This window comes from Lynx rufus, unplaced genomic scaffold (assembly GCF_022079265.1).
Source record: "Lynx rufus isolate CCGP_SWC_20201006 ecotype Redwood Valley unplaced genomic scaffold, mLynRuf1.p SCAF_8, whole genome shotgun sequence".
Taxonomy (NCBI): domain Eukaryota; kingdom Metazoa; phylum Chordata; class Mammalia; order Carnivora; family Felidae; genus Lynx; species Lynx rufus.
In genome coordinates, this window is record NW_025814896.1 from 108,655,643 (window position 1) to 108,661,694 (window position 6,052).

The following is a 6,052-nucleotide window of genomic DNA, read 5'->3' on the forward strand; positions in this document are numbered from 1 at the left end:
TCTGCTGGGCACTGGGGAAGGATTTTAAAAGTTCAAGACATTATCTCTGCTCTTAAGGTTCTTACAATATAACTGGAGAAACAAGGTTTGTGTACAATAGAGCCAAATATTACTGCAATACAATATATATTTAAACAACATGAAAGAATTCTGGTCATACAAACATTGTATACAAGAGAACTTTATTTTTTTTTTTCCTACCCCTTCTCAGTACCTAAAATGTGGCTTCAACATACTGAGAACAAAAGTCATTTTGATAAAATCATCATAGAATACAAGAGAACTTTATAGACCTATTGTGGTTTAGAAAAGGGAGAGCATAGTATGGACTGACAAGATTGTCATAGAAATTCTCAATAAGGTAGTGAGACTTGAATTAAATATCAAAGTATGGATGGAATTTTAACATGGAAAAAGGAAAAAAAAAAGAAATTTCTGCACAAAGAGAAAAATCCTGTAATTCCACCATTAAAAGAACATTTATATTTTTAAATGAAATATTTCAAGTATATATGATATAGAAAATAATATCACAAACTCATCTTTCCCACCAGTTTTTGTCAAACATTTACTTTTTGCCATATTTTTTTTCCAATCCACTTTGGGGGAAATACAGATTTGGCTAAAGGCTTCTGCATACTCTATCATTATCCTTCTTTTTCAGCAGAGGTAACAACTATCCTAAATTTGGAGTTACTATCACTAAGAGTATTTTAAAATGTTTATCACACATGGAAATATGTACTATTGTTCCATGGGTCTGAAGTTAATGTAAATGGTAGCAAGCCTTATGGGTCTCCTGCCACTTTTTTGTTTTCACTAGATATTCTATTTTTTGAGATTGATGCATATTATAGCTCCAGTTCTAGTTCATTTATTTTAACTATGATATGGTATTTCACTGTGTGGTCATACAACAATTTACTTAACCATTCTCAGGATGATGAACATTTAGATTGTCTCCAATTATTTTCCTGTTATACATGATGCTTCAATGAATATTCATTTACATGACTCCTTATGCGTTGATGGGAGAGTTTCTTGCAAATATAGAGAGAGAAATGGAATTGCTGGATTGTAAGATAAGGGCATCTTTCGTTTTAATAAATGTTGCTAGATTGCCTTCTAATGTAATTGTACCAATTTATTTTCCACTCAGTGGTATGTAAGAGTTCCCATATCTTCCTTATTTTTGCAATTTTGATGACTACATCACAGGCATGGAACTGCCAGAGTACCCTAGAGTCAATTCTTCCTGTAAATGGGCTGTCTGTGTCGATGATGCTCAGAGTTGGATCTCCTTATGAACCAGCCTGGCCCAGGCTTACAGGAGATATGAGTCTTCTTAGAACTGGGGAAGAGTCAAGAAAGAATGGTATGGTGGCTGAGGATTGTATGCACATTTTAATCATTGTTGTGTCCCCACGATGTAGCACAACCTGAATCTCAGTAAGCAAGGCTCAGTAGGTATTCAATTGAGTGGAACTAATCATTAAGCCTGATCTCTTTCTGGTTTTCACTTCTCGAAGCTTCAATTTCCCCATCTGTAAATTACAGATGATGATAATTTAAGGGATCACCCAAAGATACAAGAAGATATAAAAGTGAAAACATTTTTAAACTCTAAAAAGCAATGCAAATTAAGTTAGAAAAGATTTGAGAGCTGTTTCTGTGTCATGACTTCTTAGTATGATCAGTTAACATTTTAGCAGTTCAAAACCATTGCCAAATTTCTCATTGGCATTCTTCTTGGAACTCTAATAAGTCCTGGGGTCCCATATGCCTAGACTCTGCTCAGTATCACATGTAAAGATACATGGCAATTTTTAAAAGGTATTCCAACTTTTTACAGATCTCAAAGAACATCAGAGAACCCATTTATGGTTACAGAGACACACTTGGGTTCCATTCTATTCTCTCTCTCTATAAATCCCCAAACTCTTTCTCTAGGACCTAGTTGATTGGGCTTTTGGTTACCTCCCTTCTCCCTTTCTTCCAACACTTTGAAGGTTGACTTAACTCCTTTCTAGCTAAATTATTCCCCTTCTCTTCTCATTTCCCCACTCAGGTCTACATTCTTTTTACCTTAGATTACACATCACAAATATAGCAAGCTAGGGCAAGCTAGAAAACACTGCCTGGGAGAAGAATAGATATTCATATCTCAATAAATCATCCCAGAGCATAAGGTCTTGTTATGGAAGCCAGTAACATTATTTTCCCTTCGAATGTTTCAAACACAAGATTTGTAAACACTTTCTGCTTCGTTTAAGTGGTCCTTCCTTGAAAGAAAGAAAGAAAGAAAGATTGCTCACCACTGCTCTATACTCTCAAACTTTCACTTAGAGATCTCATGATTGATTCTACCATCTTGACTTATATGACTCACATTTACACATCACGATCTAATTCCCTCTTGCACTTCCTAAATCTGTCACTGTCCTTGTAATGTCTCCTCCTTAATGCCCTTTCATCCCCTCAAACTCAACATACTTAAAAGTGAACTCACATTCATTCCAAATTTAGCTTCCCCGCAGGACTTCCATATTTCCATTGTTGGCATTTTAAGAAATTATGTTTATTGCCCAGGTGTAGTATTATCAGAAGAAGAACAAAATGGGGCCAGAGAGACTAATTAAGAGACTTGCACCACATAGCAGAAACAGACTGCATTCAGATTTGCAGACATGGTGTTTTGGGTTTATTTGGAATGACCTGAGAGTTAGGTGAGAGGTAAACCCTAAATACCAGTATCAGCAACTTAAGAGTATTATACTTTTCAGCATTAAAATTCATGTAAACATTTTCAGGTATTGATGCCCAGTTAACAGTCTCGAGGTTGAGATAGAGAAAGACTGCCTATACGCGGTGCCACATTTATGCTTGTAAAAGGCTATTCACAAATTTCACAGAGGGAAATTGTAAATAAAATACAGAGCATCAGGGAAATTTTCATGAGTTTCCTTCCTTTTGTTATTCCGTCAACACAGGTTTAAACCATTCTGATGGTATCAGATGCTTAGCTGGGGAAGTTCATAACTGAGTCTTGATTTAAACATATATACATATTTTATTTTTTTATTTTAGAGAGAGAGAGAGTGGGGAAGAGGGGCAGAACGAAAGAGAGAGAATCTCAGGCAGACTCCGTGCTCAGTGCAGAGCCTGACACGGGGCTTGAACTCGTGAACCATGAGATCACTGTGACCTGAGCCAAAGTCAAGAGTCAGATGCTTAACCGACTGAGCCACCCATGCACTCCTAAACATATATATTTTTAAAAGTATCTTTAAGTAACCAAGATGATCAGATTCCAGGCAGGAAGTTTGGCTCCCATACCAAGAAGAAATATGCCTTGATCCATCCAGATGGGCTTTGCTATGAGCTCAGACCCAGCAAATGGATGTCCTAGGCAGAGATCTGGGTCAATTTGAGAAATGGGTTATCTTCACATCAGCTTGAACTGTGAGCAGGGGTAGGAATAATGGAAAACTCCTGGCACTTTATTTGAATTATTTAACTTAGCTTTTATTGCTATTTTTTTGGTGTGTTTTGATCAAGAAAACCTCCATACCAGGTTTAAACCAAATTAGTGAATTTTTTTTTCCCAAAGAGATGAACTTTCTAGATCTGTAAGCAGATAGCTTTACCACAGGTTTTGTTGGGAGTGGGGGTTGGAGTCCTCCTAAGAGTAAGAATTACTAGAATAAAGTTTTCTTCTTCTTCTTCTTCTTCTTCTTCTTCTTCTTCTTCTTCTTCCTTATTTCTTTTGAGAAAGAGCGAGAGCGTAAGGGAGGGGCAGAGAAAGAGGGAGAGAGAGAATCCCAAGCAGGCTCCTCACTTCAGCACAGAGCCCTACGTGAAGCTTGAACTCACGAACTGTGAGATCATGACTTGAGCCAAAACCAAGAGTCAAGAGTCAGATGCTTAGCCAACTGAGCCACCCAGGTGCCCCTAGAATAAAGCTTGTTTTAAAAAAGGCCAGCATGATAATGCTCTGGGCAATAATCTGCTCTGGAAAAAGTGTATATCACCACATTTGTTCTGGACCAACTCGATCTGGCCCCATAGTGGCCTCACTCTATATTTGGGAACTAAGGGTCAGGGCAATGCCCTTTAACTGGGAGTATCTAAGGGGAACTGTAGGCTAGATATTATGTAAAAAGGAACTGGGAAACACTATGCTGTAATCTACCATGGGATAAAAGGTTAATATAATCAGGAGTTTCATCAATAAGATTATCTTAGCATCTCTTAGTCTCTTACCCAGCCTGTATCCCACCTGTACTTTCTTGTAGTCCCTTGATACTTCGTTATCTATTTTTCACACAGCCTGTACCCCTCAAGGATTAGTTGAGTTAAAAAGATATTAACTACAGTGCTGGCCAAACAGCACCCCCTCAAACTCCTGGCTTCTCAAGAAGATAGGAAATTCTTGTCTATCCAAACAAGGCTCTAGGATCTTGTCTAATTTGTTTGTCTTTTCAAGACCTCACCTGGTAGCAATATTGGGTAGAGGTACTCTGTGCCTTGTTTTGTTGTTGGTGTTGTTATATGTGCTTGGTGATGAGAAAATGGTATCTGGTCTGATGAACTCTTGGCAAGACAGGAAATTTATAGTAGGATGCACAAGACCAGGTTTCCTGTCCCCAGAATTTTATGGCAATGAGGTTTCAAGAACGCTTCTGATGATATGATTAAGAAGGGAGCAAATGTGGATTTTGGAGATTAAAAAAAAAATTTTTTTTAACGTTTATTTATTTTTGAGACAGAGAGAGACAGAGCATGAACGGGGGAGGGTCAGAGAGAGAGGGAGACACAGAATCTGAAACAGGCTCTGGGCTCTGAGCAGTCAGCACAGAGCCTGACGCGGGGCTCGAACCCACATTCCGCGAGATCGTGACCTGAGCCGAGGTTGGACGCTTAACCGACTGAGCCACCCAGGCCAGGCGCCCCAAGGAGATTTTTAAAATCAGGACCCAAGGGCCAGGTTGGACTTGAGGATTATATAATCTAAATGGCATCCCTTGGTGTTGAGCAGTACAGCAGCCCTGAGTTTGTCATGGCTATTAAAAAAGAAAAAAAAACTGAATCAAAGTTTAGGCTAAAATATAGTGTTCAGATAACAGGTAGTTATAATCTTCCTATCGTCAACATTGATCAGACTGCCTGTGGAATACTGAACTCACCTCCTGGTGCCAGAATTTACAAAGATATTCACAGGGCACCTGAAGGGCTCAGTCAGTTGAGCGTCTGACTCTTGGTTTTAGCTCAGGTCATGATCCCAGGGTTATGGGATCAGGCTCCCTGTGGGACTCTGTACTGAGCATGGAGCCTGCTTGGGATTCTCTCTCTCCCTCCCTCTCTCTCTCTCTCTTTGCCCCTCCCCAGATGGTGCTCATGTGCATGTGCGCTCTCTGAAAATAAATACACATTTAAAAAATACTTACTTAAAAAATAAAGTGGAAAAAAAAGATATTAACAAATTAAATGTGTCCATAATGAGGGTGTCTGGATGCGATGTATGAAGACTATAATGTATGACCAAATTGAAGGGGATCTGGGAGAATAACACTAAGAGGAGACACAACAGCAGAACAGGGACTATGGGCTTCAATAGTTAGACTGACACTGACCTCCATAGTGACAGATCTGATGACACTTTTCTGTCTCCCTCCTTGTCAGTCTCTTTCTGGCATTTATCACAAGCTTGATCACTCTCTTAAAATTCCCTCCTTCGCTTCATTGATATCAATTGTACTAGTTCAGCAGATGGTAAAATTGAATTAGAAGTGTAAGATGCACCTGTGAAGGATAAAGAGGGAAGGGAGCAGGAGTAGGAGGGAAGACTCTCAGACTGCAATGCATGGCTTCATACCTGTGAAAGGAGAGAAAGAAGGAAGAAGGACTGGGTAGGAAGAGCCTCAGTCTGCAGGGACGCTCTGTAACTGGCTCAGTAGGCTCACGGGGGGGCCCGGAGCAAAGCTGCCCACTAGAGGAAATTCCATGGGCAGGAATGGCCGGCTGTGCTCAGTCATTTGTTGGGAGCATCTGG

At 39.5% G+C, this 6,052-nt stretch overlaps 1 non-coding gene across 1 annotated transcript; it reads right to left on the bottom strand.

The window, feature by feature from the left end:
* Nucleotides 1-202: 202 nt before the first annotated feature.
* Nucleotides 203-274, bottom strand: LOC124504469 (small nucleolar RNA SNORD59). Its single transcript, XR_006960442.1, has one exon. It is a non-coding gene; the product is annotated as a small nucleolar RNA SNORD59 (small nucleolar RNA).
* Between the last annotated feature and the right edge of the window lie 5,778 nt (nucleotides 275-6,052).